General features: G+C 42.5%; 1 protein-coding gene across 13 annotated transcripts in view; it reads left to right on the forward strand.

Moving 5' to 3' along the window:
- The window catches only part of PTPRM (protein tyrosine phosphatase receptor type M), a 725,043-nt gene that overhangs the window by 657,109 nt on the left and 47,445 nt on the right, over positions 1 to 20,489 (forward strand). The gene's annotated exons all lie outside the window — the stretch shown is intronic.

The following is a 20,489-nucleotide window of genomic DNA, read 5'->3' on the forward strand; positions in this document are numbered from 1 at the left end:
TTCAGCTGCATTCAACGTATCAAGTGTTAATGAGCAAATATAATTGTATGCATCTAAAAAGTGGCAAATTTAATCAGTTTGTAATAGACTACCAATCTGGTTTTAACACCAGAGCTGGGAGTTGCATAATCACCTGTTTATTAGAGTTTTACTGTCTTCCATAATAACCAGAGTTTGCTTTGCGGACCCATATCTTGTATCCTAGAAGCATATATACTAGTGCTACTATTCAGTTAATATGGGGGGGGGGGGGGGCGTTAAGAGAAACAGCATATAGGATGTGTTTGTATCTAATACTCAATCAATGGAACTTTTTTTAACTGCATTTTAAGTGTAACAAATTCAAAACCTGCAGTTTGGATTAGGAAAAATTAGCATCTCTTTTCTTCTGTGCTATAAATTTAATGGGACTGATAATATGAACTTGCTGTTAATGAAGACTTTTGGTGATTTGCTATAATTGGCACTGGCATATAGAATATGCACCCAAACCACCCTGATAATAAAGAACCCTTTGTCATAAGTCAGTGCAGCAGGTCAGACAGAACTAACAAGCAGGTGCAATTTAAAAATCATCACTTGCTGCTTTTTCTCCCTTTATTCAATGGTTATAACTATCTAAACAATTTTTCACTGCAGGATACTGAGTAACTGTATGAACTATCCAATTTACTGTCAGCAAGTTTTGTTTCCAGGAATTAGGTAGTCAGTGAATTTCAGCAAGTCCTTTTAATAAGAGGCATGAATGTCTATGCTTTACTTGATCTCACCCATATTGGTCAATTTTATTGTCTCCAGTTGACATTGACCTATTGTTCTTCTCATATGTTGAATGACTATTTGACCATGATTAGAAAGTAAAAAAAAAATGTATATTTATTTCTTATCTTTTTATATTTAATTATTTTCCCCTGACTATTAACTCAGTGACTTCTAACAAGTCTCATCACTGCTAAGTCTCACTAATATCATCTACCTGTCTTGGGGAAAGCAGCCATAATGTAAGTGGAAGCCTGGGCCTAGGTGATTTATTCAAATGCTTTTTAAAATATAAAGCTCAATGATTACAAAAATATTGTGAAGTCAAGTGATCTTTTTGCATTAAATCAGCCCAAAGTAGCACCTCAAATCATTATGTTTTTCTTTTCCTTTTATACATCTAATTTTAACCAGACAAAGCACTTGTTTTTTATATTGTATATTGTTGACATGGTAAGACCAAGTCAGGTTTCCTCCAGGAAGATTTTTTTACCTCTGAAAATAAGTATTTATAATGGAAATGTTTACACAGCTTTAACTATAGCAGCACAAATTTGCCACTATAATAACCACTTTCATTTCCTTTTTCTTTGCTACAAAGTATCTTTTTTTCTACATACTGCTGTATATAATGTGCGAACATTTTAATAAGCGCTTTCAGAAACATAAATACATTTTCTTTCCAGCTAAAAGTTACCTTTCAGGCATCTGAAGCAGATATATAGCTTTGATTAGTACTCTGAACTTCTTTACAGGTTTTTTTTATATAGCAAAAAGTTGCCAGAACTAAAGGCTAGGTGCAGCCATTCAAAAAGCCTGAAGCAGAATCAATATAAGTTACTATGTTTTCTGTAAGCATCGTAATTTAGATCAGTAACAAACAGAACACACATTTGCCTTTTCGGGGGTGGGGGGGAGGGGCAAATCTGAGACCATAATTTTTAAATCAGTCTATGTGTACTAAATTTCTGTTCTGTTATAGGTATAGACCAGTTTTGCATGCCAAGCTTCTGTTCTGTTATGGATATAGACTGGTTTCCAATCACTTATACTAGTAAGTGATTGTGTCTGTATCTTAAGTGGACATTCTACATTTGGCACATTAAGAAGCTTTTATTGCCATGATTCTGGTCTCCAGGTGGAGGTTAACATTTGAAATTATTTCAGAAGAGAATTAGAAGGACAAAAAAACAAAACATCAGGGTTTCCACCATTTCTAGACACACACTTTGAATTTTGTACCCACAGCTTAAGGGAGTTAGCCTGGTATCCTGTTAATTCTAGTTTAGCTGATTATATGATACCTACTTAAATTCTTCCTGCCTGTTCATCTGGATCTTCACTAACTTAGGCCCCAGTTCAGCAAAGCATTCAAGCATGTGATTAAGTCAGTACATATTCAGCCAAGCACTTAAGCATTTTATTGAACAAGGATCAACTATTGAACTTGAGACCTTAAGCTGTTCAGTAATACTGATGCACAGTATGAAAACAGTTAAAATAGGATATATTTATTGTATACTTTATATGTTTATGTGGCGGAGCACCTTTGGAGTACTCGCCACGTGGCAGGGACTGCAGTAGTCTGGGGCCGAGCCCAGCACAGAAGGAAGCCAAGTGAAGCCCCCCAGATCTCATTCTGGGGAGAGGTGTGTGGCAGAACACACATTCTGGGGAGAGGTGTGTGGCAGAACACCTTTAGGGGTGCTTGCCACTTGAGAGCTCTCACAGGCTCTGAGGGGAGCCTACTTTGGAGGAGCAGCAGGGGAAACCTTCCCCAGGTACCATTCTAAAGGGGAGGTGTGTGGCAGGGCACTGTTGGTGCCTGCCACTTTAAGACCGAAGCCAAGCAGCCAGCAGGTGCTTGATTACGATGGCCATTTTAGATCTCTGGCTTCCCATATAAACAGATCAGTGTCCTCCTGGCAAGGGAGGCAGTAACATGGTTTGGCTGCAAGGCTCCATAACACCCTGGAGGTAAGGGCAGGAGCTGTAGGGGATGGTTTGGAGGCTCCTGGTCCTGGGCGTGACCTAAAACTGCACCCTGCTGGGAGTGGGTGGCCTGGTGGGCCTGTCAGTGGCGTGGGAGCCCCCGGGAAATGCCAGGCCATTTCTCACCCCAGTGAAAGGCAGGTCAGGGCACCTTAACCCTAGCCCTCACCTTCGGGTGGGTTAAGTAACACTGGAGGTAGTTGGGGGCCATGCACGGCTACAACCACCTGAGCCCACTGAGGAGCGAAGCCTCGTGGCCCCAAGTGAGGGGGAGGTGGAGAGCCCCAGTGACGGGGGTGGAAATGAGGACCCAAGTGAGGGGTAGCCCCAGAAAGGGAGTGGAGATGAAGTACCCCAGGGAGAAGAATTAAGCCCTGAGTGAAGGGGGTGGTGTGGAGCCCCGAGTGAAGGGGACAGGGATGAGTAGCCCCAAGCAAGGAGGTGGTGAGTAGCCCCGAGTGAGGGGGGCAGAGAGAAATACCCCGAGTGAGGGGGCAGAGAGGAATAGCCCTGAGTGAAGGGGGCGGTGTGGAGCCCCAAGTGAGGGGATAAGAACACCCTGGTGAGGGGTGGCCCCAGAAAGAGGTGGAGATGAAAAGCCGCAGTGGGGGCCGGGGGGAAGGAAAACCAGAGGGCTGAGTGCCTAGTACATTTTTGTATATAGAGTTACCCCCAGAAGGGACTAAAGCAAGCTTAGACCCAGTCAGGTAATTGGCTGGCCACTACCCTGGTGAGGGTCATGGGAAAGGCCCAAAAGATGGTACATCTGCCACCCAAGGGATGGACTAGCTAAGCCTATGGCCTAAGGGGCCTGCTCCAAGAGGGAGCAAGACAGGATGAGTCACTGATGTATGAAAGAGACCCTGTGAGAGAGGGTGGAGAGAGAGAGGCCCTAGTGAGAGTAGGGCGGTATGAATGTGGGTGTGACTGAGGCCTGACGGCATGGCCTAAGATTGGTCTGACTGTAGGCTGGAAGCAATGTAAACATCTGGATGCCATCTGTGAGGCATGGGCTGCGATGTAGGGGAGATTCGGAGCTGCAGATAGCGCCCCTTGGCATTGGGGCATAAAATGGGCAGTCTCCCACCTTAATTAGCAACTATTCATTAATTAAGAACAAGGCATGGCAGGCAAGTCAAGTGGGTGGCATGCCCAATGGCAGGTGGGGAACCTAGCACTGTGTCTAGGTGGGGAGCCCCACTTTGCCACAGTATACAATACAGTATAGTTCCTGTACTAGTGAAAGCCATGAAATAAATGTTGTTTGTCCATATGATAAACAGCATTAGCCTTACATCTTTGACTTCTTTTCCTGTACTCTGTTCATCAGTTCTTCTCCTTAGGACTTCCCAGCTTCTGAACATCTTCCAAAAACTGCCTCAAAACATCCAAAAATGTCTTTCTTATCCATTGACTAAAATATATACATTCCTGAGCTAGGGACAGAAGTTGCATATAAACTGATTTAAACATGTAACAGAACAGAAATTCAGGGTACATAAACTGCTTTCAAAATGGTCAAAACTGGTTTAAGATAAACTTGGATGGATGTAGTATAAGACCTAACTGACTTCACTCAAATTGGTTTATAGAACTTCTGTCCCAGATCTCTTCCCTGGTTGAAGTTAACTCATAGTCCCCCAAAATCCCAGGATGCTTTAAAGCCCTGGGCTGTGCTGTCTGCTGCAGTGGACAGAGATTTCCCTGCCCTCTGCTCCATAGCCTGCTTCCTGCCTGTCTCTGTTAGCCCATGGAGGGGAGGTGGGGGAAAGGGGCAGGGGAACAGACCCCCAGGCCCCGATAGCCTGGGTCCATATAGTGCAGCGGGAGAGAAGGCCCCTGTTGTAGGGTCTTTTCATCCCTCCGTAGCCCTCCCTCTGCCAGAGACAGCCTGGGAAGCTGGGAGAGTCCTCCACCTCTTCTTCCCCTGCACAGCTGCTTGCCTTAGCCACTGCCATGGGAGGGAGGGGAAAGTTGTTCCCAAGGCCCCAGCGTGTGGGCACCAGGGGACCCCCACCTCAGGGGCCTTCTTCCTCCCTGGTCCAAGGTCCCCTAGCCAGGGAGCCCTGGGGAGTAAGAGGAATTTGCCCTTCCCCCTCCCAAGCTGCTGATTGCTTCAGTCACTGCCACAGGAGGGAGGGAGAAGGAGTCCTCCAGGCCAGGAGCCTGTCCCTGCAGCCCAGCATGGAGGCACCAAGGGGAACCCCTGCCTTGGGGAGCTTCCCCACACCCCAGCCCAGGGTCCCCCAGCCTGGGGCAGCTCCAGGGAGCTGAGGGGAATACTTCCCCTACCAAACTCCAGAGCTGCTTGCTTTAGTCCCTACGATTCTCAGGGACAGCCTTGGGGAGCAGAGGGGAATGCTCCCATTCCCACAGCTGGTCTTGCCTCAGCTGCTGCAAGTCCAATCTACGCAAGTTTCTCTAAGCTGTGTAGATTGGACCACTAATAAGCAGAGCCCGCATACACTCTTTGGCTAAGGGAGGCAGGCAAATGTCTGCACTGGCTAAGGCCAGAAGTGTGAGGGCACTCCCAAATGCCTCCCATCATGCTAGACATTGCCAAGGGCAGCCAAGCAGCTGCTCCATCCCTGATTGGCTGTCACGCATCATGGGACTGCCACTTTGTCTGGGGTAGGGGCGCAGGAGTCCACCCCCGGCAGGGCAGAGGTGGGGCGGGGGGAGCAAGGCTCATGAGCTGCTGGGGGCTGGTGGTTCCAGTGGCACCCCCTGATTCCCAGCAGGGTTGTAAGGTACAGTAGTATCCTTCCCCTGTCTTGAGCCCCAGGACCCTGTGCCAGAGCAGTTCTGGGAAGGTCACTCAGGATTCTTTCTCCTCCTTCCCCCTTCTAGGGCCAGCACCAAATTCTTGGCTGAAGCCACTTCCCTGCAGCTGCAAGGGCATGGCTGCCTCCACTCCCTGGGGACCAGAGCCCCGCATCTGTGGAGAAGCAGCTTCATCTGGGAATTCAGCTCTGGTTCCAGGTGGGAAATGCCCCACTGACCTGGCTGGGAATGCAGGGTGCACCACTTCTCCTTCAGCACCTCACAAGCCCTGCTCCCCTCTCTGCCTCTGCCCTACTGGCAGCTGACAAACAGGGAGCCCGGGACAGGGCCAGCTAGGCACTTGGCTGCAGCAGCCCAGTAAGAGGGTGTTAGGAGTCCCCACAAAGTCCCCTGGGATACCGGCAGACCTGGCACCGCAGTTTGATAGACTATTCTAACCTAGATCAAGTAGATCTGATACTACAGCAATCCAAGTCTGTCTTAGACCAGGATCCACCATTTTGAAACTGGTTTATATGCCCCAAACTTCTGTTTTGTTACAGGTATAGACCAGTATCCTACCACCTAAACTGGAAAAAATATAATATTTGTATCTAGCCAAAGAGTATGGCAATCAATTGTTTGTTGTGCCCAAAGGGAATAGAACAAGAAGTAATGCACTTGAATTGCAATAAGACACATTTAGGTGGAATGTAAGGAAGAACTTGCTGTCCATGAGGGTGGAACATATTACCTAGAGAGGTTGTAAAATGTCCATCATTGGAAGTTTTTAAGAATAAGTTAGATAAATGTTTGTCTGGGATGTTAAGTTGACCCTGCCGTAAGCAAAGAATTGAATTAAATTACATCCTGAGGTTCCTTCCACCCTATTGTTCTATTATTCTGTGATAATAGTAATAACTATGTGGGAGGAACAGGTAAGGTTTTGGCATTTTATTGGTTTCCATGCTATTTTGGTCCGTGTACAAATACTTTCCTGGAGCGGTGATGTGGTTCAAATGAGACTGCTGTCTCCCATTTGAAGCAGAATCCCTACCAACATAACCGGCATGATCCTCTAATGTTCTAAAGAAGCCAAACACATGCTTCAGCACCCAGTTTCCCAGTGGGTTTTTTTCCATTTCATTGTGCATGGGCAGGATGTATAAGTAGCATGGGAAGAAAGTTACTGATGAATCCATTGCCAAGTAAATCCACATACACTCCCCTCACACCTGTGGGATCAAGGTGTTGCTGCAGACCCATGTGAAATAGAAATAACAACACTTCTGTGTTCACCTTTCAGAGGTACCGCATGCCTATAATCACCTTTGTAAAAGTGCTTTCAAAATGAGAAAAAAAAACTTTGAAAAAGTGCTGCATGCCAATTAGATTTATTATTGTTATGAGTTTCTTGGAAACCAGGATGCTATTTCTTCTATTTACTTGAGGGTGTGCAGTTCCTAGATTCATAGATTCATAGATGCTAGGGTTGGAAGGGACATCAACAGATCATCGAGTCCAACCCCCTGCCTGGGCAGGAAAGAGTGCTGGGGTCAGATGACTCCAGCCAGATGCCTATCCAGCCTCCTCTTAAAGACCCCCAAGGTAGGGGAGAGCACCACCTCCCTTGGAAGCCCATTCCAAGTTTTGGCCACCCTTACCACGTAGAAGTTTTTCCTGATATGTAACCTAAATCTACTCTCTGTTAATTTGTGACCATTGTTCCTTATTACCCCAAGAGGCACCCTGGTGAACAGAGCATCTCCGATTCCTTCCTGTGCCCCCCTAATTAATTTGTAGGCAGCCACAAGGTCACCTCTCAGCTTTCTTATTTCACTCAAGAGTGCTTGGAGGCAATTGACCTTACTGGTACAGTACAATCAGCTGAAAAAGGACAGCACAGAGAAAGCAGAAGTGACCTTCCTAATGCAGAGCACTGACAAATGAGAGGAGTGTATTCTTGCAACATTTATAATTCCCTGGTTCGCAGACAACATGTTGACTTTGTTTCTATATTATAAATTCAATCTGGAATACTTGTGGACGATTCCTGTATGTCAGCATTATGTAGAAAGATAAGAAATCCAACTGTAGCGAGAGGAGGTCTTTTTCAGCTGAGAGCGTTGGGACTATTTTGTTAAATAATGTATGCAACAGAAAATGATTCAAGGCTAGGGGGAAACATTTCACCATTAGAGAAACTAACAAAAGATTTTGTGAAAAGTAAAATATATTTCTTCCTTTTTTAAAAAAGGAGACTGTAATCTAGTTACTGCATGCAAATAATGTATGATCAGCTGAAAACCAATATAGTGAATAAATTGGTTTTATAAGCCACAAAAACTATCTGTAGCAAATGCAGGTTATTAATCCAGAAGGGTTTCAAATCACCAATTGACTAACATATGCCCTGTAGTGTCTTTTTAGATGAAATTTTTGTCCAGAAAATAACTGTACTCCATGGAAATTTATACATGTATTCTACTGTAGATGTAGCCATGATTTTTCTGTGCATGTCATCGGCTGTTTGATGACTTTGTCCCCATCCTAGCTGGAGAATGCTGTTGTAATTTGTGTTTGATGAAGGAATAGGCAGGGACAGGCTTTGTAGAGTATTACTGATCTACCTGTCAATCATGTTGAAGCCTAGTTTAAGGACAGAGGAAGTAGTGGAAAAATATAACTTGTCAAGGAATCATTGGCTTAAAGCCTCCGCATCCTCACTGTGTTTTCTAGGGCCTGTCTGAATCCCAATTCCCAGCCAGGCTTCAGCAGCCTAAAGAAAGTCGGGCAGTATTTGTGAGGGCCTCTCATCCTTTCATTTCTGAAAAATAAAAGTTCAGTGAGTTAATAACCAGAACCTATTTCCTTCTCCAGAAACAAATGCAACAACTTTTCTCCACCTCTTATCTGAATCCAAATCAAATCTTTGAAACCTGTCATCTGTTTTCCATGGCAGTTATATTATCTTTGAATAGTGACATCCACAATGGGATGTAGTACTGTGGGTGTTAGCAAAATATTTCTAACTTATTCAACTAATGCATTTCTTCATGCATCTGCATTCTTACTTCTGTGCTCTTGCATGCTAAAGTGAAGACTTTCGAATTCTCTCTTCACCTACCCTTCTCACTCCTGTGCAAGAATGCTCAGACCATATATTTTTTCTACTAGACATGCAGCCAGGCTACACTTTAGACTACTTCCACTCATTGATGGTATGGTTCTAAAGGCAGGCCAGACCTATGGCAAAGTGTAGCTATGGCAAAATAACCGTTTTTTGGCTATTTCTTGCTAGAGTTGGTGAAAATGACAGTTCCTATTACAACAGTGTTTCAATGCTGAGAGATTGTCACAGCATTCTGATTTAATTGTTTGCTGCAATTATCCTGAAATTAAATAGGAGCATGTCCTGCAAAGGCGATACAAGCTTATTCCCTAGTCCATTCTGTAGTTATGGTTATGCCTCAGGGTGCATATAATATTTGATAGGATGTGAATAATTTCATAATTTTTGGAAACATTGGTAAGCACAATACTGACAAATGAAGAAATCCATGTGACGAGTGAAGAAATTAGTATAACAGTTTTTCAGATTTATAGGAGAAAAATATATATATATTCTGAGTGGCTTGTCTGAATTGCGAGGCCCCTCTGGAGATAATACATTGAAATAAATTTGCAGTCTGAAACATTGTTATTTCTATTATAATGTGGATTAGAGAATGTTGTTGGTTATCTTTCTGAGTAGAGTGTGTGTGGTTTATGCATTTAAAAATGCCATTTTTTAGTTTAAAAAATAAACCATCTGAACATTTACTATATTCATTCACAATAGGGATCTGGGGAAAAGTATGAGGAGCAGGTAGCCAAAATGGAATAATATTTTTGAGTTGAAGAAGCAATTTTATTACACCCTGTAGTAGCGTAGTTTACTGCCAGTAAGCTTGTGTATCTATATATGCACATGCTAACTGCGAGGTAAAAACCTGTGAGTAAATTTGATACCTGCTAATGCAGGTATCAGATTTACTAGTGCTTAGTTACTGCACAGTAATGCATGTGTCGATGCAAGCTCCCAGGTTAGCCTTGCCACTAGAGGATCAGTCCCAGGGCTGGGCTGCCTCTGTGTCAGCCCCTGGCTCAAGCCTTTAAAAGCCTGTGGGCACTCACACCAGCAGGGGGCCTGAGGTGACTTCAGGCCCCATGTCCCCGTAGGCAGGCCGCAGGCCAGCAGCCTCTGCCTGCCTGCACCCCAGTGCTGCATGGCTGCCTGGCCTGTGCTATCCAGGCCTGCAGGCTGCTTCAAGCTCCAGCCGGGCATGCCACCCCCCTAGGCCCAGCTGCAGGCAACTTCTGGCTGCTGAGACCAGCTCCACCTGCCCACAACCGCCCCCCAGCAGCCTGCCCTGATCTTGTAGGTGCTGTGGGGTATAGCCTTTGCCATACAGCTGTCAGTCCCTTGCCAGGCCCCCTGCACCCTCCCCCAGGAGCTCAGGGAGCCCAGGCCGGTACCTGCTGCACCAGCTCCACAGCCCCAGCCCCTGCCACAAGATGTGGCCAGCCATGACATCGCCGGCTGCCAGCAGCACCTCCATGGGGGGTGGGCCCTGGCTAGGCACCTACCTGCCACACCTTGCTGTCTGAGGATATCACCAGGAGCCACATTCCAACGCCAACAACCGTGTCCATGTGGAGCCACCTGGCCACATGATAAATCCTGCACTGGGGGAAGGGTCCTTGCCCATGCCTCTACCCCTGGCCCCTGCCCCCAGTCCCTACCCAGCCTGGTCACACTCCCCTGGCCCTGGGTTCCCTCCCCACAGCACACAGGGAGGCAGGAGACAGTGCAAAACTTTATTGAGCAATCTGAGCCCCCACAGCTAGGCAGGCATGGGCCTCTCACATGCCAAGGAATGCGTCAATGCCAGCAGTGATATCCTCTTCCACTGCAGGGGGCAGAGGCATGTAGTGCCACCACAGGTAGTCCTCCAGGTGACAGTGGAGGTTGCAGAGCAGCCTAGGCTTGCCTCTAGCACCATTGTAGCTTAGGGTCCCCCATACCAGGTGCACCTAGTACATCCTGACCATCAGCAGCAGGAGGGCATAGTGGGTCAAGCACCCCTCATACACACAAATAGCTTCTCATGCATCGGCCAGGGCACGCACAGCAGGGGCATGCTCAGAGTGCAGCAGCAGCACGGCAGGGGACTGGCCTTGCAGCACCTCCCCAGAAAAGACCCCTGCAGAGAGGACATGGGCAGCTCCATGTCCCAGTCATCTGGGAGCCCTGCACCCCTTGAGCCATGGGCTGGGTGGCAGCACAGCAGAGCAGTTGGCCTGCAGAAGGAGGGGGGGACACAGCAGGGTCTGGAGTGGTGACAGCAGGTGCTGCCAGGAGCCTGTACACTGTACACTGGACTGAAAGAAGAGTGGCAGGGTTCCCTGGTTTTTCAGGAAAATTTTTGGAAAGTCTTGGTTTATTCCTGATGTGAAAAGGAAAGATTTTTGCAATCTCAAAAATATATATATTTAAATAATAATCAATTCCAACTCAGCTCTAACAGGTATTTACCATATGGGAAAAAAAAGAAAGAGTCTGCAGTTTTACTAGCTTGGCTAGGTTTATAACAACTTAAAATGTGCAAAAAGAGGTCTTTTTCATGTTTTAATGTTGTATAATTGAACAGGTGTATTATGTGTATACAGATCTTTTATGCTTCCTGCTGTATCCAGCCTTGTCCAGTAACAGAAATAGGAGCGATGGAAAAAAGCTGGACCATTCAAACAGCATTTCCTACATTCCCCTGCTGTAGAGTTTTGCTAAGCAGTCAAAAGATATTATGGGAAACATGCAATTTATTCTTTGGAAAATCATATGACATTTTCATTTTATGTTGTTGATACAGAACAAACTGAGTTGTTCTAGCAGTTGGGAAATGTCAATCAATAAGTGTGTAACACTATTAGATGGAAAGTTACCTCGTAGCATTAACAATGATGCTATAAAAATCTCCTAAATAGCACCTGTCAAGACTGCACAAGCAAAGGTAGGCCTCAGATTTAAAAATATATCTAAGTGCAATTGTGACTATGTCTAAACATGGTGGAAACATCAGTGTGGGCCAGGGATAGTGGAAGTTACCCATAAATGTCCAAGGCAATTGGCACACTGTCACTGCAACACATTATCAGCATAGCTGGTTTGTTCTAACCTCATCCTCTTTCCTCATGATGTGTCTAGATTAAAAACTCTGTGAAACAGAATCATTCTTTTTACTTTATCATGTATTTAATGCATAATGCAATCCCTAACACAGTCTGTGATTGAGACTTCTAGTTGCTAATTCAAAGCAGTTAAAACTTAGAAACGTGATTTTTTTGATATTTTTAAACTAGAGTTGGAAAGATAATGAAGAAAATTATGTATTCATTCTTCATTATAAAGAAATCTGCCAAAATGTGTGTTTAAATCATTTGTCCAGTTCTATGAATTGAGTTAATATATTTTAATTGTAAAATGTGTTGAACAAATTGTTCAATAGACATTATTCAGTCATCTGACCAACATATAAGTAAGCCCTATAGATAGGGGCACTGAGAGAGCCTCACTTGCGGGAACTGAGAGAATAGTTCTCCATCAGTGGGACAGGAAGACAAGGGCCTCAGTAGGAGGACTCAGGTGCCTATATACTAATGCCAGGAGCATGGGGAACAAGGAGGAGCTAGCTCTCCTACTCTCCAATGTGCATTATGATCTAGTAGGGATTACGGAGACCTGATGGGACTCCTCACATGACTGGAGCATAGCTATAGAGAGCTACATACTGCATAGAAGAGACCGGGTGGGGAAGAAAGGTGAAGTCATTAATCTCTATGTGAAAGAGCAGTACACCTCCTTGGAGGCCAACATCGGCTCCAAAAATGGACATCTTGAAACCCTCTGGGCTAAGTTGCGGGGGATAGGGAGGTGGCACAGTGAGAGAGACCTAACTGTTGGTGTATACAACAGACCACGAAACCAAGGGGAGGAACTTGATCTGGAGTTCACCCAAGATTTGACTGAGGCCGCATGTGCACGTGACATGGTCATCATGGGTGATTTTAATTATCCAGACATCTCCTGGGAGGAGCGCTTGGCCAAGTTGGATCAGTCATGGTCCTTCCTGACCTGTGTCAAGGAGCTCTTCCTGACTCAGGAAGTGCATGTGCCAACCAGAGGTGACACTCTGGTACACTTGGTCCTGGCCAAAGGAGACAACCCGGTGACCAACTTAAATATAGAGGGAACTCTGTGTAACAGCGACCATGAAACCATCATATTCACTGTTCTTGAATCTAAAAAGACTGAGAACCAGTGCCCTAAGTTCACTGAAAGTTAACGGAATTTAGATTCAGAAGCCAATTTACATATACATAGAACTGCAGTCAGCAAGAAGTACTGACTTGGTTGGCTGACAGCAGGAAGGATTGTGCTTGAAAATCAGTAAAGCATTCTCTGCAGTACTGTGCCATGAAATTACAATGGTCAGAAGGAAATGTGTTTAGTTTGTAGTTAAAAGAGGTTACTCATACAGAGTCTTTGTTGCTTCATAGTCCAGGGCAAGATTTATCTCTATGTTAACTGTTACACATTGTATTTCCACCTATTTGATAAGCAGAATGTTCTGGAAACAACATGCTAACAGGCTCCAATCAGTTCTGTTCTGTATTAACACTCTATGTGGGGTGTGCAACTTACAAAAAATATCCATCTTTACATCCATAGTTTAAATTCACATTGTTATTAACATATCTGAGTGTTGCTTTTCATGTCCAACTACAGAATAGTGCTGTTGTACTATGTTGTACTACAGAATATGCAGTAGTACTATGTTGTACTATGCTTTTCTATAGTTCACTGTTAAAGACAAGAAGATAAATTGGAGGCTACATTAAATTAAAGTTACAAGAGAGTATGATTCAAAGTGGAACATATTTTGATGTCCAGTTCAAAATCAGAGGTAGAATAATATGGAGAATTTCTGTTTCTAACAGAGATTTATGTCATAATGTTTTGTAAAAGCCTGTCTAAGTGTCAACCAGTACATATTGGTAAAAATATAAAAGCCAAATAATGGAGAAGGTGGATTGTAAGTATGCCAGTTGGACAGCCCTGATCTAGAGTATGCTGGCTATTTTAAAGAAATGTACTTGAAGTAAAACAAGCAAGGTTCTTTGAGTATTGTGATATCTTTTATTAGACCACTTGAGTAGTTGGAAAAAAAAATTGGCAAGCTTTCAGACGCGGTCACCCTTCTTCAGACATGGGGAGTCTCTGCTGTTCTGAGACTCCAAGAAATTAAAGAAGCTAAAAGTATGGCAGGATGTCAGTGAAAATGTAAATAGTAGAATTAGAATGACAAAAGGTAAGGCAAAGGAGGGAGGAGGAGGGGGAAGAGAGCAGGGAAAAAAGGCCGAAGGGAGACAGTGCAGTGATAGAGTACAAGGTAGAAAAGAGACTGTCAGGCAAGTACCTTGTGAATCAGATGTCAGGCAGGTTATAATGTGTCATAAAACCAATGTCTATATTGAGTCCATGATTTTTAGTATCCAATAGATTTATGAAGTGAAGTGCGTAGGCTTGTCTGTGAAAGGTGTTTTGTAAGTTCCCTCTGAGGATTAGAACTGAGAGACTTGGAGAGGGAGTGATTGTCCTGTGAGAAGTGTGCATCCACAGATAGTTGGGTATTCTTGTCTTTGATAGATATTCGTGTGCATTCATTCTGGTGCCTCACCTTTTGTCTTTCTAATTCTAGTATTTACATTTTCACTGACATCCTGCCACACTTTTAGCTTCTTTTGTTTCTTGGAGTGTCAGAACAGCAGAGACTCCCCATGCCTGAAGAAGGGTGACTGCACCCAAAAGCTTGCCAACATTTTTTTTCCCAATGACTCAGTTGATCTAGTAAAAGATATCACATCTACCCAAAGAACCTTGCCTGCCTATGTCCTTAGACCAACATGGCTACAACCAAAAATCCTTGAAGTAAGAGATTTTTGTTTAATATAAAACAATTAAATCTATTAACCTAAAACGAGATTCCACTATTCGAGAGTTCACTATTTTAAAAGACAGTTTTTAACATATTTTCTGAAAATATACTTTACTGTAAACCAAAATGCTTTATTCAATTCTAACATAGTTAAAAGAAAATATAAAAAGTGCTTTCAAATAATTAGCCAATCAGATTACGGTACTAGCAGAACATGTGTATTCCTGTAATTTTGCATATAAGTGGTGCCTCATGCGATGGAACTAACCTTAGATTATTCTATTAACATCTGGGTTACCCCATTTAAAGGTTGCATTAGAGAAAGAAACATTCCCAAACTTTTAATTAAGTAACTTTGATTCTATTATTTTTTCCTCCACTAATTGTTTTTGTTATGCCTTAAACTGTACATGTCCTGTTTCTACTATGTAGTATGTATCCTTGATTGTGCATTTGCAAAGAGAACCATTAAGCTTTGTTTCTGAGCTTCGGTGCCAAAGTTGATAATAATATACTTTTCAGTTCATTAAATTACATCAGATGGAGGGCTGAAGTGGGGTTGTCCTTATGCAGGTATTCCTGAATTTTAGCAACGGGTTCAGAAACTGCTTCCCTCACATATGTCTAGGCAGTAGGAGCCACAGTACTACAGCTAGTTTTCCTGAAAGGACAGAGAAAATGCAGCTATTGCTGCCCACCCAGACTAGATATAAGTCATCTTATGGAATCAAAAATTGAGTCACTTCATGCCTTCCTATCCCATATCATATGGAGGTCAGCGCAGGATAAAAGCAGGTTCATTGTATTCCTTTTAAAGTTGTAATTTGTGGTCTTCTCAAATACGTAAGATTCCTACACTTCTTGTGCCCAGTCTCTCAGTCTTTTCCCATGCTTTTCCCTTTAGAGGGAAGGGAAAAGCATGAGAGCTCTGCTTCTCATATATTTTCAATTCCAATATCTATAATTTAATTCTGTTTGCACGGGAACCAAACATGAGAACATGAACCTACTATTATAATAAAGACAAATGTCAGAGAAGGAATTAGCTCATTGTTTATACCTCATGTTTTAATTTCTCTTTTAGAAAATACAGATCATTCATGTGGAAAAAAAAAGGCCCAATATGATTGGTAGCTGGGAAAGTTTCTGGTTCTGGGCTTCAAAAAAGTTTTTAAAAGAGTTTCAGATTTTGCAGCTGGCCCTTTATAACAGGCCACATCCCCAAGTCCAAATCCTCTGAATTAAATATCCACCTGCAAACAGTGCAGCTCTGTGCTCCATTGAGTAGGAATACCATACATGACAAGCCTGAAACACCAGTGTTGTATTCATACCATACTTTTAAGCTCTCTGGCTCCATTTGCTTTTTTGGTCCATGCAACTTGAGATTGGTTTCTTTTTACACTTTGTTTCTTTGCTGACCACAGCAAAGGTACCACATATCAGGAGGTCAGTTTAACTGTTTGCCTGACTCTGAAAAATATCAAGTACGGGTATTGGGTCATTTGATACCAAGAACGGGTGTAGGTTGTGGGAAAAGCCTCTATGTACAGGTTAAGGTTTAAACTTTTTTTTTTTAAGTTCCATGAATTTCACCCCGTAAAATGTGATGAGGGTATCTAACTGTACCATTAATAGTTTTTAATTCATAAAATGTAGGTTATAATCACACAGCTGACCATGTCATTGAGTTTTCTTCATTAATGCATGTAAGTGGGGATTTTTCCTTACTTTACTTTGCACCTTTACAGCAAGCATGAGCTCAGGTCTTGATTTTCTTCACAGCAGAGATCTTTGATACCAAATATTATATTATATAGTTAATGGAGTATGCTACGGGCTTAGTCTTACAGAAGTATAATACCTTCTCTTCAGACCTTTTACTCCCACAAGGGGCAACTGCTGAGAGTACCCTTCTTGCCTGTTATGCATACATCTCTAAACTTCAGGCTTATAACAATTATCAGCTCTTTTTCATCTGGCCATGGCTCTCTAGAATCATATTGTGCAGCTCTTGATGACAATAAATTTTACACCCCTACCTGGCCTCTAATGCTTTTCAATTCTGTCTGGAGACAAGTGACAGAGTAATAATTTATTCAGATGTCAGAAAATAATTTGAAAAATGTCAAGAAGAAAAGAAAAATGGGCTAGAAAAAAATTACTTTCGGAGACTTTAAGCTAGGATTTTTTTTTTTTCTGCAGTGTCCTGAATCTGAAAGAAGTTTGGAGGCTAGGTATAGGGATTGGACAAATGAAATAAGAAAGCACTTCTAATAATCAGCGATCACCACTTCCCCTAGCACAAGATATTTTTAATTATTATTGTCTTAATGCATCAAGGGAAGGTGACAAAAGCATACCTGACTGCAGGAAAGGGTGTTTCTTCCACTGATGATTCTGAGAAGAATATGAGGGAAATCTAAGCTAATACAGCTTGCGAACAGCACATGGGGGAAACAAACTGATGAATTCTGTTTGGAGGAAAGTTTAAAAATTTGACCAAGTTCAGCATCTGCTAAAGCCATAGTAGTGGTCACCAGGATTCTTTTTCTAAGAACGTTTTTTGTCCTCATTTCCTCTGCTCCTTTACTTTCCTCCTCCTAAAGACCAGGAAGAAGAAACTGGTATTTAGGTTCTGTTCCCCGGTATGGTTAGGGATTTTAGTATAGGAATTTCTAAACCATAGGACAGATTCCATTTACTGTGGAAAAGTTTCAAGCTAAGAACAGATAGGTGCAAAGAATCCATAATGGTCAATAAGCCACTTCTATGATTTACAAACCATCTGTCCTCTCTCGCAGATTATTCTGTAAGGAGAGAGAAATTACTCTAAAATACCCTTGTGGAAGTGGAAGCAAACAGGGTCTTTTAGAGAGGGGTTCTCCAGTCCCACAGATCCTAATAGCGGCATTGAGATGGTAAACCTCTACACAGCCATGAAACTTCCCATCAACATCATAGTTGGTTCTCAAACAGTGAGGCCATTTTCTTCTCTACTATCAAGCCTTAGTGCTAATTGGTGTTTCTGATTGTAATAAAGCTCCTGTATATCAAGGTTTTATTTTGCCTGGAATCAAATTGGGGAAATATGAAATATTAAAATTATATTGTGATCTCTCCAGATTCCCTTGCAGGGAATTCTGATTGTCCCACAAGAAGTGGCCTCTCCCTGATTCTGTCAGCAGCTGCATTCCCATGGGCTGCCACAAATGGTATTTCTGCTGAACATTTACTTTGGTTCAAGAGCCAGCATCATATAGAGATGTTATCCTTCCTTTCCCTGCCTCTCCAGCTTGTCCCACCTTAACTGCTCCTTTTGCTTTGCTGGTGTTAAAAGAAGGGAGCACCACAGTCTAGGTGAGGTACCCCACCTTTGTGGGAATCAGTCAAGTTCTATTATTTCAATAGCAACAGTCCAAATCTCCTTAACACTTCTGCCTTCAAGGTATTTTACAAACAGCAACTAGAGCAAATGGCAACATGGTCATGTAAGAGAACATTAACATATCCATTGTACAAGTGGGGAACTGACAGATCAAAAAGTTAATGACTGATCCAGGACCTCATAAGCCTCTGGTGTTAGGCCAGGATTAGAGCTCTTGAACCCTTTTTCCAGCCCTTAGACCAATCCTTGAACAGTAGATTACCAGGTAGCTGCCTGAGAGAGTTTTCCTTTAGAAACAGTGGTAAAAGATCATGGTGGTGGTAGATTAATTATTGCTACGTAAAGCTAAGACTAGATCTGTTCTGTTTTATGTTACTGCAGACTTCATCTGATGGAGATACTCTAGCAGAGCTCCATAACTAAAATTGTGTTGCATGGCATTCTTCATTTAAAGTTGTAAATTTTAAATTAACAGGAATTAGGGTAAGTAGGGAACAGGAGCCAAATGCTGGTTGTCTGTCCCATTATTCAGTGGTTTTATGCTCTAATAACTATGGGTTTGATCCTTAGGTGAGTTGATCATATGCTTAGCGCAGCTGATGGAAATGGAGTGTCACCTGTTTGCTCTCCCCAGACTGGAGTGGTGTAGAGCTCAGAAACTGAACTGACCCAAAGCACAAGTTGTAGCAATGGCAGGACTGCTCTAATTTACCATGTGTTCAACAGTACCCTTGGTACCAGCCAGCAGGCCATTTTGATGGGTAGCCATTATTCTCCAGTTCAACCCATTCCTTAAGCCTGGCCAGCTATAATATGCCCTGGATATTCTCAGTTGCCCCTTTAGAGAAGATTCAGGGACATATTCCCCCAGACTAGTCATGCAAAGAGGGACTCAGAATTAGGTCCATCATATTCTGGCTTTTAATGTCTGGAAAGCTACACTGAATCTTACATAATTATTTGAAAATAGAAGAAACCAACAATTCACCCATAATGCATGATATCCCAATGGAGCACAAGAAAATTGAGTGCAGATCAGTTTTGTATAAAATATATAGGAGACTTAGATACAGTGCGATAGTCAGTTTAGGATTCCAGATTGTGAGAAATGACTCTAGCCTGTCATGCTTGAAAGCCTAATCTCTCTCAAAAGTATCAGATGTTCTGCATTTTAAATTAAAAACATGGACTCAGGTTTTAAAGTCACACTGTCAGCTCAAAATCTGTCACATTTCAAAACTGAATTAGAAGGTAGATTATGTTACTATGCCTGCCCTGAGACCTCCTGCCAACTTTGGGGGGTCCTATAATCATATTTTCCTATTTCTTTAAATGCCTTTTTCTCCCGTAATGCTATGTGAAACACCACCAAAAGCAGAGGGAAAACTGGCTGATTCTAAGGGAAACAGTAAAACTGACTGTATATATCATATAGAACTATGAATGTAGAAAAATGGGGTGGTGGGACAGGAGGCAAAAGTGAAAACATTTAAAAATAATGTATGTACATGACAGCAAATAATCGTAGTATGTTTAAATGATTCATATAACTTTATATTTAAAAATACAGAGAATTTATATTTTTAAGTTAATGGTGTCCTTTCCCAACATATTGCAGCTTGTTACATTATGGAGATGTGTTTAGCAGAACAGTATGGGGTTTTACATGGCTATAAAAGTATTATTATTTTATTCATTAAATGTTCTGATTCTGAGAGTCAAATGATAACAGTATCAAAAGGACCCCCAAAATACCAAAACTTTTTATCCATTGCAGACAGCCCTAATTTTAAATTAAATAAATAAAGAGTTTTATTAATGCTTCAAGTGTGTAGGTCTCTCTTTATTGGAGAGGTTAGGTTGATAAATTTATCCATTTGTCCCCAAATGAATAGATTAATGGCATTCTCCTGAATAAGCAACTAATTGCTTTCTGCAGTGTGGAGATTTGGTAATTCACTGTGATTCACTGTGGAATCTAGGTACTTTTGTAATTGATAGTAGTTTATGACTGTTTAGTTTTGCTGACCTAGTTTGGTTTCAAATTCAGAAGTTGGAATGGTAGGCTGAACACAAGGATGTAGGAGTGTGCAAAATTAGGGACGTGGTTTTTTTCAGGATTTTACATTTCTGTCATTAATATTTACTGGGCTGACATGGAGCAGGCCTGTTTTAGCACAATGCTTCATGAAGCCCTGAGAGTGCAGATTTATGAATCCCAAAATGCAGTTTTTCAGGGCCATTCCTTTTGATAAGTGCTGCAGAGAAGACCATTGTAATGTCATGCCAGGGTTCTTTACTGTTTCCTGCACTACTTTAAAAAATGATATACTGCAGCAAAAAAAAATCATAACTTCTGTCTCACTTCAGGAAGTACAATTTAGGAATTTGACTAATTTGACAGATAGCTCATGCTAAGAAAAATATTAGAATCCAGAAAAGGCCACATAGGCCATTGAGGCTCATTTTATTCTATGTACAGTTTCCCCAGGATATCTTCCAATTGCTAGCAGAAAGACTAATGTTATCCATTTTCATAATTTCACTTC

This window comes from Alligator mississippiensis, chromosome 3 (assembly GCF_030867095.1).
Source record: "Alligator mississippiensis isolate rAllMis1 chromosome 3, rAllMis1, whole genome shotgun sequence".
NCBI classification, from domain to species: Eukaryota; Metazoa; Chordata; order Crocodylia; family Alligatoridae; genus Alligator; species Alligator mississippiensis.